Raw genomic sequence first — 21,509 nt, forward strand, 5'->3', positions numbered from 1 at the left:
GATCTAGCTTTGGGGCAGACTATGTAGAAATACAAGTACTCAGCCTGCATTGATTCTAGAATAAAATGCTGTGGCTTAGTGGGTGGTATTGGTTGCCAGTTGGATACTTGTAATGGAATGATGTTCTGCAGTTGTAAGATAGTTTCAGACAGTTGCTTGTACTCTATAAGTCTCTTCCAGCAAACAGAGAAATCAGGGACTTTGGTCCGTCACTTTTGCCACTAACAACTATCCTGCTCTAAAGTAGTGGTGAAGCTGAAACTGATCACAGGATAGGGTACCGTACTATATCCACATGGCCTAAACAACTTGTCTTTTAAGTGCATGGTCTTTAAGTACTGTAATTTCCTGTCATTTTGGAGATTGAATGAACATGGAAAGCTGTTAACATAACATGTTAAACTGAAAGGGTTTTTGTTGGTGTTGATTGAATGATAAATACAGGTGTTCCTGGAAAACAAAAGATGTGGTCTGAAACATGAAAGGTAGGGGTGTGTGTGTGTGTGTGTACCATGGAAGGTACTGAGTTTGAAGGAATTAGGAAGGTGGTTTGTGACTTCCTTTATTTGGTACAGTATAAGATGGAGGTTGTGGGTTTAAAAAAATAATAATTAGAGAATCTTTACTTTTGATTGTATGGTTTATTCATACCCACTCTGATGCCAGAATATCATTGCCAATGCCTTGTAATATATGATTCAGCTACTTCCTTAAATACAAGCATGAACTGATCTCATCCTTTCAATGATTTATTATTGTGTGTGTGTTTTCTCATGTATCTCATACAGTATGTGTTTGTATTTTCTTTCAAATTTCCTTTTAAAAAGCCCAAACACCAACCACAAGTACTGCAAAATAGCTGCTATTGCATTAGGATGCTGAGTGATGCACTATTGTCAGATCATCGTACAATGCATTATTCAAAGCCAAGCAGAGAGGGGCATGGAAAGCGGAGGCTTACTGCAGGTTGAGTATGGCTCAGCTTCACTTAAGAATAGATTGCTCCCTTCTCTTCCCTTACAATGTATTGTAGCAGTTGAGATGTTTGGGCATTCCAGCCCCTGCAAATCACTCCCTATGATCAGTAATTAAGGTGTTATTTATATACTTTACTTGGGAAATGAACTACATTTATCTTCACTAGGATGTCAGAATGAAATCAAGTGTATAACACAGTGCAGGTTGCTATCTCTTTTCCTCAGAGAGCAGCCTTCAAAAACTGTATTGCTTTCCGGCGCACAGTACCGATCAATGGACAATGGTCTTATGGGATTAAACTCCATACGGGAGGAGGAATTCAGAAGGTTCTTCCCCCCACCCCACCCCCGCCTTACTTGAACATTATTGCCTACAATATCCCTTGGTTTTCATCCTTGCCTCCGTTGAGAGAACAATTTCAGAAAAGAGCACACTTCTGCATTCAAAGATATGGAAAGTCTGCTGCATTTGTTGACTTTTATGATGGGCTGAGATGCCTCACTTGACATGATAAGATACTGCGGAGGAACTATTAATTTCACTGATATACTGACCTAGGTAGTGAATGAACTTTAGTATGTGGAGAGATGTTCAAATAAACCACACCTCTTGGACTGCAGAATTATAGTTCCTCTGCGTTTGCTGCAACACTATTAATCTGTCCCAAAGACACCTGTGAGAATATTTTAAAGGTACTATTCAGCCTGGCCAAGTGTGGCAGTTTCTGGCCCAACTGTTCAGTACCTAGCATGTATTTTCACTTGTTTCCTTCAAACCATCTGTCTCTGCAGATGTTTATTGGCATCTACGTTGGGACTCAACTTCAGTTTGTTAATCTGTTTCAAATTGTCCCCCACCCATCACTCTGTATAGCATGAGAGTCTGGCATAGAAGACCAGAATCTCACTGTGAGTTATGCCAGCCTAGCCACAGCCTAGACAATCTTTGTTATGCCAATCTAGACATAATTGAGCTGAGCTGCTGATCACCATGGTTTCGTACAATGCCTCTGCTCAGTGTAGGGAAGTGGTTTAGGCTGTGCCACTATTTATGAAGATGTTCATACCCAGGGGGCGGGGGGGGATACAGAGGATGTGTGAAAGCTTCAGACATGAGAGAGGCTGGTTAGTAGTGCATGGTTTCTATTCCTCACATGCTGACCTAAAGATATATAATTTTTTGCACTTCCTTAATTTTCTGGAATAAGGCCATAGTTCTTTAAATTTTTGTGCATTTTTTTTCTGAGGAAGCCTGAAGTCACTGCGGTTTAGTATTCCACAATTATTTTTGTCATAAAGATGAATGCCTTCCTTAAAAAAAAAAGTAGAATGCTAAAAGCGCCTCAGCACCTTGATATATGAATATTACTCCTTTGAATGTTGGAATGGGATTATAGATGGTTTATGTCTTTTATAGCTATGAGACAGTCTCTGACTCAGGAACACTTTTTTTTTTTACCTGCAGATATTTCAGGGCAGCTTTCTGTTTTGGAATTCGTTTTCCCCTCTTTCTCTCCCTAGATTTTTTTTTTTTTTTTGAAGTTTAGGTTTTTGGAAAAATCATCACACAGCTAAACACAAGCTGCTTACCTTTAGAGACAAGTCTAGTTTAATATTCTGCAATGGAACAAAAGATCCACATTGCATTAATTCACCACATTTTATGTTGGAATCTTTAAATAACCCTTTGTGTTCTTGAGGAAAAAATGGTCTAGGAAACATTTGTAGGATATATACCTGCATAACATCTTATAAATAACATTACATTGATTTACTCGAACTGTGTGTCCCACCTGTCTTAGCCCTTGGATTATTCATTTCTGTTTGGAAGTACAGTAATCAAAAATAAGACTGCATCCTAAAAACCTATATTTGTTCTCCAAATGTTGATTTTTAAGCATACATGCATAAGAAAGCTGGTCTGAACTCCTAGATTTGTAGAGGTGCAAAAAATATTTAGGGGGGACACTAAGAAACAAGGCACCCTAAAACAGCCTACTGAGAACTAGGTAGAAATAGCAGAATTCAGGAGGGCGAATGGAATAGAGTTTTCCATTTGCAAGAAAGTTTTTCCTGGAAATGGCACTTTGGCTGAAGCAATCCACACTGTGACATTTTATTGCTGGTCCTAATTGTAATCATATCAACACAGTCAAATGAGGCTTTGGAAACTAGTGTAGGAGGATAAAACATGGAGTGGAATAAACAGCACCAATAGCCATTCAACATACTGATAAAGTGGGACTCTGCTCATTCAGGACATTCCCACTTTGCCCAGTCATTTTTTTCCTCATATCCCTCCCCTCACTATTCATGGCTTCCTCACACAACAAGACCTGGGGTTTTATTATATGGACATCCTGCTGAGCGGGATCAAGATGATAGTGTCAGCTCAAGCCTGAACACAAAATTTTGTGCCGGTAGCAGCAGCTGATACTACTGCAGCAGTTTGAACAAACTGCATTAGACGGAAAGGCAGTGCTAAAGGGGAATTACAGTAATCAAGCTTCATGGCATGATAATTGCATGTGCTGCTGTTTCAAGGTCATTGCCGGATAAAATACTCTTGAATCCAGTGGATGTATTTCCACAGGAAGAAGGAGGTCAGCAGCAAGCCAGAATTATTAACCTGTTTCTGACCTCCAAGTAAGTATTCTTCAATAAGTGGAACTTGAAGGGAAGGAAAGAATCTCTTCGTAATTATGGTGTCTACTCAGTAACTAGGTTTTCCCTGGGCTGAGTCAGAGAAAAGTCCAGCAGGAACAAGTTGGCAGGATTGTATCCAGATCTTTCCAAGCAGCAGAAACTGAACATGCTGAGTCCATGAAGCGAGTGATAGGGGGGCTCTGAATGCATAATTATCATGTTCAGAAACTGTTGCAAAACATGCCCAGAAAATGCACTGATTTTGTACCGAGCAATAATTTTCTTCAGGGTGTCTAATAATCTGACAGAGGACAACAATAAATTGTAGTGGGAGTTGCACCACCGTGAAAGACAAAGCTTCCAATTTACATGTGCAGAGAAAACAAAGAATATGAATAGAGGTGAACAAGAAGGTTGTCCGTCACACTCTAAAAAGAGAGTGACAGGGCAGAGTACAAGAATACCATGAGGAAAATAGGATGCTCTGAAAAGATCAGTAACTTGAACCAGTGTGGTGTAGTGGTTAGAGTGTTGGATTAGGACCTTGGAAACTAGGGTTCAAATCCTTGCTCATTCGTAAATCTCACTGGCTGACCACGGGCCAGTCACTGTTTCTTAGCTTAACCTACCTCACTGGGTTGTTTTGAGAATTAAGTGGGAGAGGGAGATCCTTGAACTCCCTAGAGAATAAGGTGGAATCTAAATGTAATAATAAATAAATAAAATAAGAAAGCAGATACTGAGATTGACTTTTTAAAGAGCATGTAAATATCCTTGCCAATCTAAATCAGATCTAATGTCCATCTAGCAGGGCTGGCCCAAGACATTTTGGCACCTGAGGCAATCCAAACAACGGCACTCTCACTCCCTACCATGGAAGAAGGGGTGAGTGAAGATCTACATCATGAATGAGGGAGGAAGAAAGATTGACATTGGGATCTGCTGTCCCTATGGATCCTGTCGCCTGAAGCTGTCTCCTCATCTTGTCTCATGGGTGGGCCGGCCCTGGCATCTGGTCTAGTATTGTTTTCAGTGGTGACCAGTCAGATCCTTCTGGTAAACTTACAAGAAGGGCATGAAGGCAAGAACTTTTCTGTGTTTGGCCCCAACAACTGGTACACTGCCACATAAGGGAGGGCCCAAAGACCGCCACAGTGCACGTGCTTTGCATGTAGAAGGTCCCAGGTTCAGTCCTTGGTCTCTACAGTTTTAAAAGTATCAATTAAAAAAGCATGGAACAAACTTTTGCTGGTGCCAGTCAGGACTGGCAGTGCTGGGCTGCATGGGTAAGTAGCTTGACCTGATCTTATGTTCCCTAAACATGGAAACTACACTGGTGGCTAATAGCTGTTGACAGATTTACGCTCCATAAGTGTGTCTCTTTTTCTCATTGAAGGCATCAAAGTTAATGACCATCACCAAGTCTTGTGGTGCATCTTCTGCACAGAAAGACAGAAAATCAGATTGGTTTCTCATCAGGCTTCTGTACTGCTCATCAGTGGACTGAAGAATCAAATGGTTTTGGAGAGATGTCATTAATATAGCACTCAAGTGGAGACGACCAGTTCACACATCTATGGACAAAAAAGGCTATTTGTCCTGAATGTACCTCAGGTGGAATAGTTTTGCACAAACAAGATGCGGCATGTGAACCAGGTGACATAGTTGTTAATAGTGTCCTGGCTAAAGGCCAGCCCTGCCATTAGGTAGTTGCTGTGAGGCAGGGAGCAGTGATGAGGTGCTAGGACTCAGCTGTGTTTCCCTCTCCACTGTCCCTTCATCAGTGTTGAAGTAACATTTAACTGTCAACCTGATTGGTTTCTGTGCATGAAATGGAAAGGCACCATTTGCCCTTTGCTTCAGGCAGCAAAATGTTTTGGGCTGACCCTGTCCACACCCCACATCTGAAGGAGATGGACCTGAGTTTTCTGCTCTTAGGTGGGGTTGAAGATTCCTTTTATCCAATTTATGGTTCATTTTCAAACAGCGGAGATGAATGTGTATGAGTAGCACTGATGTCTGTACAATATCAGTGACTGTACAAAAGGTACTACTAATTTACTTCATGCGTGAGAGAGAATAGAAAAGACCTTTCCTGAAGGCTTACAATCAAAGCAGCAACAAGACAGAAGGGAAGGTAGAAAGAAAGGTGTTGCAAGCAAGCAATTACCAGGTAAGTTCCATAAATTGTGCCCAAACTCACAGGTGCTTTTGCAGCATGGTATCTGACACTGGTTGAAAAGAGGCAAAGCCAAGACCTAGAACAAATTATTAGTCCTTGCTGGGGAAAGAAGGGAACCGATAAATCAGTGTTTCCCAACCTGGTGCTCTCCAGATATTTTGGATTGTGACCTATCAACCCCAGTGGTCAGGGATGGTGGGAGTTGTAGTCTGGTTGGATAAGGCTGCTATAGAACATTTTTGTTAGAGGAACCCATCTGGGCATTTCAAGCAGGACTAGGCTAATGTAGTCCAAGCACTTCATTGTCCTCTTCAGCTGTGGTGACATTTCAGTGATGATGAGCCAGGGCAAGTACAGTCGGCAATAATGGGCATCAAAGCAGAATCCTACATCTAAGCAAAAGATTCCCAGAAGAAGAGGATGCAGATGATATGGCTATGCATTTGTTGCTTCGTAGCAAGAGTAGGATGGTCTCCAGTAAAGAGATCAAAATGTTTTTCAGGGTTCTTTCTTCTGCAGCCTAGCAGGCGGTTCATGTGATGTTGTTCAGGAATGAGTGAGGATTACATTGTGAGACAGTTTTATTAATGTATTTTGGATTGGCTCTTTTAATAATTTGTGATGAATGCCTAGAACTGTCATTCTTCCTTATTCAATACCATAAATAAAGCATCCCCTCCCCTCCCCCTTTCTCTCTCTCTCTGCCGTTGCCTTTCATTTTATCCTCATTATGTGAGTTAGGTAGGTAATGGAAACACACCATTGTGAATGTGTGAGAATGAGAAGTAAGTGTTCCAGTGCTTCCTACCCCCCAAAACAGCAACCCCCCCTTAAAACTCAGTGCACAGTAGTGGATGGAAAACCGTATTAAATCTGTCATGCTTTTATATTGCTTTTAACGTCTCTCTTCCAAATCTAAACTAGCTTACACAGGCAGACTAAGGATCCTTCCATCAGGCAGCATCCTGTCAGAACAAACAACGGAAAACAAGGACACCCCAGCTTGGAAGAAATAGCCTCTTTTCTCCGTTCTTTTTCCTGGTATTATATAACTCTTCAAAACAGTGGCAGTCTTACAAATGGGGGCGGGAGGGAGAGAAGCTTTTGCTCCTTGTAAGAATTTGCCTGGAATTTCAGGGAGGAGGAATAAAAGAACGGAGAGATCCTTTCACTTTAAAATGTTCAGAAGCTGTTATGAGAGGAATGAAGGCAATATTCTATATATATAAAAAAACTTTTCCTAAAGAAAACACTGCCACCAGCTGGTTAATAAATGGCTTTGACTGGAAATTCACATGGAAACGAGCAAAACAAAATTCGAGAGAAGCTGCTGTGTTGGTCCCTTGCAACAAAAACAAATGTGTCTTGTGGCACCTTAAAGGCTGACACATTTATTACGGCATAAACTTGCGTGGATTAGAACCCACTTCATCAGATACATTAAAGCTGATCCTATAATAATTGTGTTAGGCTTTGAAGTGCTACAAGAGTCTTCCTTGTTTCAGCAAAGTTACATTTTATGAATGGCTACTTGACTGTGAGAAATATTTTTTCCTTCTTTAGGGGGTTTGAATTAACTTTGTGAATACCTGGCACATTGCAATAAACATTTGTATTTGTCATTTATCAGGTTTTCTGAACCCAAGCATGCAGAGGGAAAATCAATTAAACGTTTTGGCCAGTCTCTTTGCAACACAAGGCTGCATATGCCATGCAGCTAATGGTTCCCACCTCCTCCTCTGTGGCACAACTTCTGGCCCCTGGAATAGCAGAGCAGCCTCAAAAGATGTAAATAATTAACTGGGAGAGTGAATCGGGAATGTAGCACAGCCACTTAAGACTGTGCTTTTGTATGTTAAATCCATTTTTTAAAACTGTCTTGCGATGAGGCCAGTAGAACCTAAAGTCACCTGCCTGGAAGTGCTCCCCACTCCTTGTTGAAAATTTGTGGGGGAGACATAATATGTTCGAAAGGGCCATAGCTGGAGAAGAGCTGTAGCTCAGTGGCAAAGCATTTGCCTTGCAAGAAGGTGGTCCCAGGTTCAATCCCCGGTGTCTTCAGGTAGGGCTGGGAATAGATCCCTGTTAAAATCTGTCACTAGTCAGTGTAGACAATACTGAGCTGGTTGGACCAGTGATCTGACTTGAGTATGAAGCAACATCCTATGCTCTGTGTTCATAACAGCTTCCAAAGCACCCAAAAGCAAAGCTAGTGCAGGACATATTTGCCTGGCTCTAGGTTTAGTATAGGGACGTGGGTGGCGCTGTGGTCTAAACCACAGAGCCTAGGGCTTGCCGATCAGAAGGTCAGCGGTTCGAATCCCCGCGGGGGTCCCTGCTCCTGCCAACCTAGCAGTTCGAAAGCACGTCGAAGTGCAAATAGATAAATAGGTACTGCTCTGGTGGGAAGGTAAACGGCGTATCCATGCGCTGCTCTGGTTTGCCAGAAGCAGCTTAGTCATGCTGGCCACACTACCTGGAAGCTGTCTGCGGACAAACGCTGGCTCCCTTGGCTTATAGAATGAAATGAGTGTGCAACCCCAGAGTCATCCGTGACTGGATCTAACGGTCAGGGGTACCTTTACCTTTAGGTTTAGTATAAACTAGTGATGAGACTAACTGACTGGCAAATTCCTGACAGGTAAATGGGTTCTGTTCACAATGATTTCTGGAAGAATCCAATACTTTTAGATGCTTCTGCAGCTGAAGGGTGGTAGAACCAAAGTAGGCTTTCCCTTGCCAGTGAACAGTTTACCTGTCCCACACCTGACATCACTTATGAGCAGGTGTGCCTGGTTGAGGAAAACAGCCTCATGAGCCAAATTAAAATCCCTGGTGGGCCAAGTTCCCCACCCCTAGCTTGAGTTTAGAGGGGGGGCATAATGTTCTGGATTTCGGATCAACTTACTTTGTGCTGAAATGTTCTGGGACAGCTCTAGGATGTGAAATGACGATTAAAGGACTGGGCAAACCGACAGCTTCTGAGCTTAGGTCTTGTTAGGACTGGAATGTGAAATTCATCTAGATCTCAGGAATCACATCATCTATTGGAATTCCTCAGCCAAAGGGTCATGCGGTAAATGAGACAGACAGAAAAATTGTGACAGAAAGAATCTGCATACTTCAACGTGCAGGCTCCTTCTCACATATGAGTGATACTGCCTATATAAGACCAGTTGATCTGTTGTAGGAAAGAATTCACAGGAAGAAACTTCCTTCATAGATATTGCTGCAGCCTTATCCGCTGCATTCAATGAACTTACGTACAACAAAATGAGCATAATATTACAGGCTTCATCACATATAGGCACTGTGTCTGTTGCAGTGCATTACAGCACAATCCTAACCATGTCTACTCAGAAGCCCTGTTTAAATTCAGTTGTCGTTTTCCCCAGGTGAGTTTAGGGATACAGCCTAAGTAGTCTGGAAACCTAAAGAAAAGCTTTGGACCTTAAGAAATTCTTGGCTTTCATGCCTGTAGAGCTGTTTGTGAGATCAGCAATTCTAGTGATTGGATTTAAAACAATGACAGAAGTTATCAAAATAACAGCATTATATGTACGGTTTAATTAATCATCTTTAAAACCCTAACAGATTAGTTCTGAAATATCAACACATTTCAGAGCAGTGTCCACTAAGGTTGCTGATCCCACTCCAGAGGCCATATGTAACTGATCATGTACACTGTTCCTATCTGATCCTGCGGAAGCAAAGCCACTTAGTGTGGATAATTAAGCTAATTAATCAGAAAGACAACTGACACAGAGCAATGTGACAAGAACTTAGCAGCTTCATGCTTTAAAAAGACTGCAATATTTGATGTCTAAGAGTGCCTAAAGAACGTAAGTGTGATATTGTTGATCGTCTAACAAAAATATGGAGCTTGTCACTAAAATCAGACTCTCTACTGGAGAACCGGTAGGTAGTCAGTATAAGATAATTAAGAGAGAGATGAGGGAGGAATAAAGGAAATAACAGACTATCTAGCATCTGTTCCATTAAACTAGTGGAAACATGATTAAATCTGAAATTATTACAGATGCAGCTACAGCAGGCACTGCAACCTTCCAACAGTTTAACTTCACCCCCAAAGGTCCATTCCTCCATTGTTTCCCAAGGCAGATGGATGCCAACAATTGAAGGGTGGAAGAACAAGCCTTGCTAAGAAAGAAGCAGCTTGGCTTTTAGAAGACTGGGCTGATCTGGTAGACTTGTTGGGCTTTGGCTTCCAAAAAGCTTTCAACAGTGTTCCTTGCTAAAGAGTCCTGAGTCATGATGGTAGAAGAGGACAGGCCTTTTATGGATCAGTAGCAAAGGTTCGTATAGTTAAAGCTATGGTTTTCCCAGTAGTGATGTATGGAAGTGAGAGCTGGACCATAAAGAAGGCTGATCGCCGAAGAATTGATGCTTTTGAATTATGGTGCTGGAGGAGACTCTTGAGAGTCCCATGGACTGCAAGAAGATCAAACCTCTCCATACTGAAGGAAATCAACCCTGAGTGCTCACTGGGAGGACAGATCGTGAAGCTGAGGCTCCAGTACTTTGGCCACCTCATGAGAAGAGAAGACTCCCTGGAGAAGACCCTGATGTTGGGAAAGATGGAGGGCACAAGGAGAAGGGGACGGCAGAGGACGAGATGGTTGGATAGTGTTTTCGAGGTTACCAGCATGAGTTTGACCAAACTGCGGGAGGCAGTGGAGGACAGAGGTGCCTGGCGTTCTCTGGTCCATGGGGTCACGAAGAGTCGGACACGACTAAACGACTAAACAACAACAGCTGCTTAAAGTATAGGAAATTGAAGTAGAAATAAAAGAAGAGTTTTCACATTGGAGGGAGGGAGGAAGCAGTGCTCTGAATGGATCTGCTTTGGGACTTGTGCTACTGAAATCATTAATAAATTATCCGGAGCAATTTGAAACAGAGATGGGCAAGCTCCCCCCAAACCTGAATCAGACTGAGACTGCCAATTTTGAGAAAAAGTGGAGAATGCATGGGCGGCAGATGAAAGTGTGGGAGACTCTTTTAAGTTATGGATTCTACTTTTACTCAAATTGTGGTCCTCCGGATGTGCTTCTTTCTGAGCTCTCAACACCCCTTCCCCCTCCAGCTCCTCTTTATTTGTAGGGTGGAACTGTATAGTCAGTTTCCTTAGCTAGGAAATTCTGGTGGTAGACAAAGCTCAAGAGACAGGCTGCAGTGAAGCAAACTGGCACTGACTCCATTTACTTTAGTTATGCTGAAGTTTTCTTTTCTCATAGGTACCTTTAATCTTTCATATTGCTTAAATGGCCACTCAGTGCTGCCTCTAGCTTTTAGTTTATTTTCCTGCCTATAACATTTTCAATATAGTCCACTGAGCAGATTTAGAGAGAGAGAGAGAGAGAGAGAGAGAGAGAGAGAGAGCAGTTCTAACTGTTAAAGGAAAATGCTTTCTTCTATACCAAGATGTATTCTGGGAAAGAGATGCTGCATTAAACTTATATAATAGATACCCCCACCACCACTTCAAAAAGGATAATCGGCGTTTACTTGCTTCAGAGAAGGAGTACTGGTAGCACACACAGAACGAATGTTAGTGCACCATTCTGAGCAGCTCTAGCTGAAATGCGTGAGATCAGCCTTGGCAAGGCATCCCCGAGGAAAGATTATATCAGGCAGGTGTGAAACCCGGTCACTGATAAATTCAGATGAACTTTCCTTTCCCCTGTGTCTTTTCTAGTCAGCTTTGCTATGCAGTGAGATCTTCCACAATTCTACAAGTAAGGGAGAAAAGGCAAAGTAGATAAACGTTCTCTGCTTAACAGATATTTTCCTGTCTCAGAGGCTTCACTCAAGTCATTCTTGTCATTCTTCTGTAGATTACAGAGGCCTTAACAAGGACACTAGAAATGAAATTGGTTCTATCATGGCCCAGACAAGAGGCTGTAACTGCTCCAAATCTGCAAAAGCAACCCATAATCATAGAAGGAGGGTCCCCCCCCCTGCACAATAATTAATGCTATATGAATGATAAGTGCTGCTTTTCACAACGAAAGTGCTGTGGAGCTGATTGATAATAAGGCCAGAAGACACTGGAGACTAGGGCTATGAAGCTCTCTCTTCTTTCACGTACATCTGATCAAGGACACAATGCTAAGTTCTAAGAGGTCCACGTAGCAGCTTTGTTGCTCTCCTAATGAAAGAATCTGAGCCTCCTTGCCTCTGCCAGTTGCAGAATTCCAATATGTGGTCTACACTTGCAGTAGAATGAGGAGCTGGAAGAGTGGACTGCATCACTTCAGGATGCAGGAAGGACATCCCACAATTGCGCCCTGTAGAAAATGAAAAACCCTGCACATCAAAATTAGCATGTGAGGAAGAAAGGTTGTAGACCAGCCAGTTATATGCTTCTGTATACATAGGAAAGAAAAGTGTGGTTGTTCACCTGTTGCCTGCAGTAGTGTGGAAAACTTAAGCCTGGCCCTAGATTTGAATAATGCACAAAGTAAAAAAAAATAAAAAATGGACTTAGTTAGTTGGTGTCATGGTGGGTGATACTCGGGCTTCCTGTGATGCGCAAACCAGGCCAAAGACAGATCAATGCATGGGAGAGGCTTCTGAGTTGGGGGATTGCAGGGTAGGAGAGCAGTATGCAGATTCTCCAGGCCCCTCTACCTGTTGAGGTTGTTGGCACGTTAACAAGTCATTTGTTTCCTTAACTAGAATTGCAAAACAGGTTGAGGGGCCGTGCATTCTGAGATTAAAATAGCTTTGTTTCTTTTCTCTTCTCTTTCTCTCCCCCCCCCCATCCAGTTAGGCCACCATAAGGCCGTAAGGTGTTAATTAGCTGAACTATGGAGTACATTGTCACAAGAGGTAGTTTATGGTCACCAATCTGATTGGCTTTACGTATATGGGATTTAGACAAATTTGTGGAGTATAAGGTTATAAATAATTGTGATTATTAATATTAATTAAATTAATATACCTAACTTCATCCAAAGATCTCAGAACTGTTCACAAGGTAAAAATACAAGATAAAAGCACAACTGGCTACTAGTCATGATAGCTATGTACCATTTTCACAGTTAGAGGCAGTCTGCCCCTGAGCGCCCCAAGTGCTGTTGCTGACCCCACAAAGGTCCTACTTTTGGACTTCCCAAGGCATCTGCTTCAATTCTTCTTAAGGTGGCTTACAGTAAAATTATAAAATAGTGTTGTGGGTTTGGGGAGGTCAGTCTGGATGATGGCCATGGGTTGTTTCCAGAGCTGTGATCCTGTATGTGTGAGGCTAGAATCTGTAAGAGGAAACCAGTCCAATCAGGCTTTTCGTTGACATAATAATGGCCTTGGTTGGCCAGTTAAGTCCAAAAAGGCAGCCATAGAGACAAATGAGTGGGTCTTTTCCCACCACACTTGGATGGATGCCACTTCATACTAGGCTGGAAAACATTAAGCCAAGGGACTCTGTGTGAGTGGGTTTTGGCTGATCTTGGAAACTGGAGACACAGACATGTCTGCTCACTGATACTCTAGAATAGGCCTCATGGAAACAAAAGGTTAAAATTATTGTGGCATGTCACCCAGTGAGCAATTTATCATCAGAATAAGTAGGAAAATGTGAAAGATTGCAGGCAAAAAAGAAATTTACTACAATTCCACAGCACCCATTGTGTCTAGTAAATTTCAGCACCTCAGCTGCTGGCATGGGATCTGGAGAAGTAGCTGCATAAGGAAAAACGGAGTCAACAAGTTTTTTCTCCACAGATAGTATCACCTTCATTAAGCCAGAAATACTGTATCAGGCTTTGTGCCTCAGAAGCACTCCAGAGGAAGCGGCTCCTGTAGCGCTATAGAAATCTGTATATCGTTCAACATTAAATTAATTGCGCTTGTTCTACCTGGAATGCTAGCAATCCTCTAATAGTCTCTCAGCTCATTAAGAAACACTAAAATATTGTTTCCCCCACCAGAGATCACTTTGCCGAGCATGGAGCCTTTTTGGAAACTAATTTTTCATAAAACAACATTGGAGACTGGACCTTACAGCGTGTGAAAATTAAAACCATTTCTTTCATTGACCTTACAAACATTTAGCATGTTTTTGTTCTTATCTACCGCGGTAGGGTTTTGTTGTTCCGTGTTGGCAGTAAAATCCATACTTATAACTGTGATATAATTGCTGCTCCAGGCTGAAATTTTGGGTATGCAACGAGTCAAGATTTTTGTTTGTTTGCTCAAAAGTACTTCACTCCTGATTCACTCATTTTCCATCCTACAAATGAACCAGAAGAACAAAAACCAAATCTCCCAGATTTCCTTTGATTCCTATTACTACTAGGACATTGGGAGGGGTCTCCTAATCTGACTGAGGAAGCAGTGCTAGAGAAAGGGGGTCTGCAATCCTTTCTGAGGTTAAACCATTTCCTCAGGCTAAATCTGAAGGCTGCTGTTATCCCTGCTGGGGAGAATTAAAATGTGCAATGCTGGTACAGTGATACCTCAGGTTACATAAGCTTCAGGTTACATACGCTTCAGGTTACAGACTCCGCTAACCCAGAAATAGTGCTTCAGGTTAAGAACTTTGCTTCAGGATGAGAACAGAAATCATGCTCCGGCAGCACGGCAGCAGCAGGAGGCCCCATTAGCTAAAGTGGTCTTCAGGTTAAGAACAGTTTCAGGTTAAGTACGGACCTCCGGAGTGAATTAAGTACTTAACCTGAGGTACCACTGTACTTGTCTCTCCTCCCCTCCCCCCACTGGAGTCTTGTACTTTGAACTGGGAAATGGTGCAGAAGTAAAGGGTTAAACACCTTCTCTTTCACTGCCCTACAGCTGTTTTTGTGCCTTAAGAAAGGGATTGGGAGAGGGGATTCCAGATCTCTTGCACTATATGCATTTTGACCCTACTATGACCGTCTGTGGTCCAGAAATCCCAGCAGTACATCTCAGTGCAATCAAGGTGGCTAGACCATTAAGCATTTCTCATAAGTAACTCCTGAAATCAGGGGGATTATATTTCCAAACACATTCACCAGAAACAATCAATTTCCATCCCTAAATGAAACTTCAGATGCACCACAAGTTTAAGGGCTGTTTCCAGCACCGGAGTTGAAGGGTCTGAACCAGCCTAGGAAAATGTTTTTTTCAGAATGAGTAATATGGACATGTGGTTCAAAACTAAGCCTGTGAACTGCTGATCCCCTCCCAAAGTGTTGTTATTCACAGGTGTGGTTGGCAGAGAAACGTATGCATTATCCTCTCCAACACGAGTCTTTTTGAAACACTGATTGAACAATAAGGTGAGTGCCTGTGGAGGGGCAGGGATTTTACTAATATGTACATTAGTAGCCCTAGTATTGTACACCCAGTTAACTACATGGCCAAGCTAGGCAGCTACACAAATACCTGACTGAGCTCTTCATTACAGACAGAGAGGCTGTTAAAGTATTAAGGTGCTGCCCCCTGTTGGTGTCAGCTTTTTATATTTCTATGAAGCCTTGAGCTGACTGCATCAGGTAATGCCACATACTTGTAGTAATTATATGAAATTCCATCCTTCTTCAAATACCCCACTGCAGTAGTCAGTAGTTCCTGCTAGAGAAATATTTCATTGGTGCCCTTTCACATATAATACCAGAAGTACAAAGAGAGAAGTGCAGCTCACATCTCTCTCCTCGCATAGTATGACTCCTCTTCCCTTTTTCTCATATTTTCTCTCCCTCATTCTGATCTTGTTTTTGTTTTTTTATTCTGCACACATTTCAGAGTGGCTGTTGCTAACTGTAATCTATCTGGCAGATTTCTGCTAAGGAGGGCTGTAAAGAACGGGGATTCTTTTATGAGCTGGTGTAAATAAGCCTACATTTCTCATTCCCCTTTGATAAGCGAATTAATGGAATAAAAGATGAAGCCGTCTCTTTAAAAAATATTTACATACATCATCACAGCGTTATGAAGCCCTTGTCAAGGTTAGCGAGACAAAATATATATAAGTTGGCATGTTTATAGCTTTGTTAGCAGATTCACGGAGGATTGAAGAGAAAGTCAGTCATTACAGAGCTGGATAACAGGACACAGCACACACACACTCCACTTGCTGAAATACTAGTAGAATGTTTTTAAAAATAACCCAGCTAATTTCATAAAAATTAGCAAATATCAATGTTGGCAAGAATACTTCTGTTAGATGAAGGCGGCACTAGTGTTCAGCAACTACTGCAGTACAAAGCCTTCTGCAAACAAGGCACCTGCATTAATCTTACAATAGATATCTGGGAATTCTAGAATAAATACTCTGACAGCTGATTGATTTTCACTGGATTGCACAAGCCATTTCTTAAAGAGAAGTAAAAACCCTGACTATTGACCAGGGGCGCCGACTTATAAAAAATATTGGGGGGGGCGGGGGCCCATACCGACTTATAAAAAATATTGGGGGGGCCCAAGACCTCCAAACCGCTGCTGCTGGGGGAACGAAAGGGGTGAGCCCCGGGCTGCCCCGACCTTAAGTGAACCTGGGAGGGCCCGCCCTTTGCGGCAGCCGATTGGCTGCCGCCGTGGGCGGTGAATATTAATGAGCTAGGGGGAATCCCCGTTTCTCGCGGGGCTGACGCCAGCCCCGCGAGATTGTTGATGGGTCGAGAGCCCGCAACCCCACCCCCTCTCTAGATCGGGAGTGGCTTTGTTTTAACTCATTACTGAGTCAATGCTATTGACTCAGTCACCACTCTTTGTTGCTGCATAAACAAAGCAGGCTTTTGAATAAACTCTGCAAAATAACTAAAATTTACCTGGCCTTTTGTGTCATGCATTCAGTATGTTTCTGTCTTGGATATGCATAAATGAAAGTAAGATTTCCTACAGAACTGCAGTTAGAACTTCAAGAAATATATATAATAATGAAAACCATCTAGACCAGTCAGGTGCATGCAGAAGGTCCCTAGTCCAGGCTGACCTGGGAGTGACCTGTACAGGTGCTGAGTAAGGTGGTGTGTGTTTTGTTTTTTGAACAGTTAACACATATATTAATAAATGAGGCTAGGAAAGCTGGCTGGGGTGGGGAAGCCTTTCTTGTCTGGATAGCTCAGCTGGTTAGAGCATGGTGCTGATAACGCCAAGGCTGCAGGTTTGATCCCCATAAGGGGCACCTGCATATTCCTGCATTGCAGGGGGCTGGACTAGATGGTCCTCACAGTCCCCCCCAGTTCTATGATTCTAGCAGTCAAGGAGCTCGGAAGCCAAGCTATTTGCGTTTCTTCCTTTCTTGTCAGTTACCAACCTTCCTGGCAATCTGGAGCTATGATAAAGCAAGAGAGAGAGAGCTTTGAGGCAGTAAGAGTCACACTGCTCTGACCTCCTTGCTTGTCACAGGTTGCCAAAGGAGCTGATACATCACCATAGGATCCTGCTGCTTGTGATCTGCGTTAGCATTTTGGATTCATTCCACCTCCCCTGTTCCTGGCATATGTCCAAAATGCAAACTTGCTCATGCTGTATTTAAATGCCTTTTGCTGGGGCAGGGGAAACCAATGCTATTTGGACAATTCTGTATAAGAACTAGCATGAATGTATTCAGCTGCTGAGGTCAGCATAACATTAGTTTCTATTATTTTTGTGGGGGTTTTTTAACTTCCAGGGGAGGACACAATGTGCCAAATTAGCATTACTCATTTTGAAGTAATGGTAGGTCTGCATTAGCATAAGAAAAAGGCCAAGCTGTAACAAGGAACTGCAGCACAAATGTACTGAGATGTATTTATGACTGCACTAAGGGAGAGGTTTGTTCTCGGGAGGTGGTGGGGTTTTTATAGAAGACACAGCCATGCAACCATTTGAAAGAAATGCATAGAACCCAGCCATGTAAAAATAGAATAGTATCATAAGATTATGGAGTCTCTTGAACACTCCAGCACATGTCACGTTTGGGAGCCTTAATGGGCCACATTTGACATGAATTTGCTGCAGGGCATGCATTGGACTGCAATGGTGCAATGCCAGCGAAAGCACTAAAAGTGGTTGGTGTAGCCAATGGGACCCATAGAATTGATCTGACTCTATTCCTGTTGTCTGAAGATTCCAACAGACAATGAAGCTTGTCTAAGGAATTCAAATACGTATCAAAGCTGTATCTGCCATTTTAAGTTTTAACAGACTTGCAACAACAATATCCACCCTCTGTATCTGGTTTGTGACTACAGCACTTTACTTATGGCAAAAAGTCAAGTATTTGGGGAAAGTGGGTTTGTTGCAAAAGGCAACTGTATTTGTGCAAGATGAATTTGCAATTCCCCTGTGCCAAGCTATATGAAGTCCACATACATATCTGGAGTTCATTTTTCAGCATTTCCATGGCTGCTTCCAGATAGGAACTTACTGTGGGACTGGTGCTCCTCATCCATACAAGTTTTTTTTTTTTTGCCACATCCATACAAGGTCACTGTTAGCCAAATACTAGGCTGTATTCCGCCCTGCCCCCACCACCATTCAGTCTAGATTTCCAGCGGAAATCCAATAAGTTAAAAAAATGCCAATGATCCATTTGTGATATTTCATGCTCTGCCAGCCCCCTGTCTGAATGCACCCCATATTACCTAGAGAAGTACAAAAAGACAAAACATGACTCACTTGTGAATCTGCTATCGAAGGCACCTTCAAACATAACCGTTGCCTTTTGTGTTGCTTTTACAAGTCAATCTTTTCTCTAGCGCTCTTTGAGAGTGAGCACTTTCCGTTGATATCTTAGATATAGAAAGGAGAGGAAAAAACAAGTGAGTCAATTACTTCTCCAAATCTTTCTCTTGCCATCATTATTCTGACAATGGAAGGAGATGCATTAGTGTGGACAATAAAGTGGTGTGATTCCCTATATGCCTTTTATGGGAAGATTTTGTATCAAAAAAAGAAGCTGCAAAAGTTCAGTTTCTTTTTGGTGGAAGGAGGGAGGAAGAGAGAGAGAAAAGGGAGTGAACAGAAAACCTAGCTTGCACAATGCTGCACAATGAAAGGCGTTATGTATCTTTCCCCAAAGAAGTAAAGCTTCTGTAAACAAGGAATTAGGGAGAAATTTGATTTGTGTTTAAAGGTGAATCTACCAAATCTGCACTTTCCAGAATAATGCATGGACAGAAACACAGCCATCCTTTGAAAGTCTCTGGATTTTGCAATGAAGGTTTCCAGTCAAGTAAGGAGTATAAAAGAGGCACCTAGCAGAGTAAAGTGTGCATGAAAATGTGTATGTTAATGAAAACAACTTATAGAAATGCATTCAAATGTTAAGAGGACATTGCTTTGCAAAAATGTGTACATTAAGCAAAATAATTAAGTGATTGAACAGTACAACCCAGGTAGATGCCGAAAGGAAACACCTGCCGCAGAGCTGGTGCTAAATTTGGGCAGTTATAAAACAATAAGAAAACTGAAAGTACACTACCAGCAGGAAGGCACATAACCTGTTGGGCTACTCTCATTATTGAAAGGGTCCTTTAGCTGACTCACGGTTTTAACTGCTTATTTTCCCTCTGCCAGGTTGAGGCTGCCTCAGCTGACATTAGCCCACTGGCAGAGTAAGGGGGAGTGTGGTGGGTGTGGTCCGCCTTGGGTGTCATCCCTGAGGGGGGGTGATATCGCCACGCTGCCCCCCTGGGATGCTCACCCCACCCCCATGGGCAGTTAGCCCTGCCCCCAGGTGCACAGCATGTGCGCCACTCCAGGTGCCGAAGCAGTTAGCTCCACCTCTGCATTAGCCCCTCCCAGTGGCTGCTGAATGGGGTTTGGAATAGGGGTGCTACCCCTGGCATTAATTTATCCAGGGGTAAATTATGATGGCTTCCTGTGGTTTTGATTGCTCAGTCCAAGAAAATATCCGCTTTGAACTTTCCTTCTCACCTGTCTCCACAGATGTGTCCCTCCAACCACTTTGAGGTGGGGTGCTGTTGTTTTTTAACATTCAAGCAGTACCTTAATTTTATGACATTAATTAATTAATTACTTCTTAAATGATTTTTCAAGCCCACTTATTCTACACTATTCCTCAATCCAAGGATTGAGGTGCCATTTTGTAATGAAGATCACTTCATTTTCTGGTGGGTTTTAAAAACTGAAGTGATTAGAAACTTCTATTTTGTGGAAACACACACCCCAAATATTCTTTTTCAGGCATAGAATAGTTTTGGTTTTTTTATTTTTTTCCATCACAAAATAAGAAAAAAAAAATTTTTTTTAAAGACTCCATGCTAAACAGCAGAGGTCTATTGTTCCTCAACAGAAGTACATGCCATGGAAAGAAAATTACTTGGTGTCTATTCAACAGCTAGTTTTTAAAAACTCGCCATGAGCCACCCCTTCTTTTTTGTCTTATATTTCTCTTGGCATCAAAATAAAGCATGTGAAGAAGAAGAAAGCCACGATGTTTTCCTACCTAGAAGAAAAATAATTACACTAGTGCTTAAAAGCTTTTGTTCCACATGTCTGGAACTGTCCGTTAGCTGCCTGCTGACAAGAAAATCTTCTGAAAACATCAATTTCAGAGTGAATTTTAACAATCTGTTTATTACACTTCAGAAGGCCCTGAATCAGAATGTCTAATTCATTGTGGTATTTAGATCATTTAACAATGCTCATGTTGTTCCACCCACAACCACAAAAGGATTCATTCTTCATTTTCTTATTTATTTCTGATAATTGAAAGCTGGGGGTGGGGCTTTCCGTCATATGACAGTCATTCTTCATCTCTACTGTCAAATATCTTCAACTCTGAACAGATTAATTCAGAGGATCTCAGACTGTGTATTATTGAGTCCTCAGAAATCAATGTGGCAAGCAAAACAAGGAGGAGGAGGTTGGGAATCAGGAACTCCTAAGTAAAACAAATAAATTATAAATAAAACAAAAATGATTACCAGATGGTGTTAATAATTGTCCTTAGCATAAGTAATGCTGTTTTCAAAAATTAGTGATTGTGACCACGTATAATCTTGTTGCAGGCTGTTTGAGATCACTCTAAGAAGATATATAGATGCAACAAAACTTACTGATGTTTGTTCTGATCAAGGTTGTGGATCACAGCTGGACCCAAGACCTTTTGCAATTAGCAACCCATGGAGGGGGGATGTGGTTTAATAAAGTAAAAAAAATCTTTCAGAAGAAATTGAATGGATTCTTGTGACTCTTTGCTGAGTGACTCCTGCAACCAAAAGGGTTGGGGGTATACACAATGCACAATGAAATCTTTCTGACTTTATTTTCACTCTTTTGATTCTCTGTCTAATACTGTTTGTTCACTTCAGCACTCACTTGGCAAACTACTGGATTCCTTGACTCAAAATTACTGTTTGCCCACTTTAACTCTCATTTGATCAATGACCGATCATGTATACATTCAGCATACAATTTGATAAATGGTTGAATGGAAGAAATAAAATGGTCACTGAAAGGGAAGTGGGATTGGAGACAGGACAGGACAGTGTTGCAGGAAAATCAACGAAGAGTTTTGCGACACCTTAAAGACTAATAAGCGTCTTGTGGTTGTGGCATAAGCTTTCATGAACTACTGTCCACCATCAAGTATTTCTAGGTTACTGAGATTACCTTGGTCTAAAAAAATGATTACTGAAATAAAAAATAGGCATTGGGACAGTTCTGAGTCCACCATTCCAGGAGTTACTACGGCCTGCTATGAATTCTATCCCAAGATGCCACTAGCACATATAAGTTATCAAGTCATC

At 42.0% G+C, this 21,509-nt stretch overlaps 1 long non-coding RNA gene across 1 annotated transcript in view; it reads right to left on the reverse strand.

The window, feature by feature from the left end:
* LOC309370761 overlaps window positions 1-20,722 on the reverse strand; it is a 34,065-nt gene extending 13,343 nt beyond the window's left edge. The window contains exons 1-2 of the long non-coding RNA XR_014168652.1: window positions 20,685-20,722; window positions 18,412-18,524 (exon numbers count right to left, since the gene is read on the reverse strand). This is a non-coding gene — a long non-coding RNA (uncharacterized lncRNA). The remainder of the gene's footprint in view (window positions 1-18,411; window positions 18,525-20,684) is intronic.
* Between the last annotated feature and the right edge of the window lie 787 nt (window positions 20,723-21,509).

Source organism: Podarcis melisellensis (genome assembly GCF_964234715.1).
Source record: "Podarcis melisellensis genome assembly, chromosome: 5".
Classification (NCBI taxonomy): Eukaryota; Metazoa; Chordata; class Lepidosauria; order Squamata; family Lacertidae; genus Podarcis; species Podarcis melisellensis.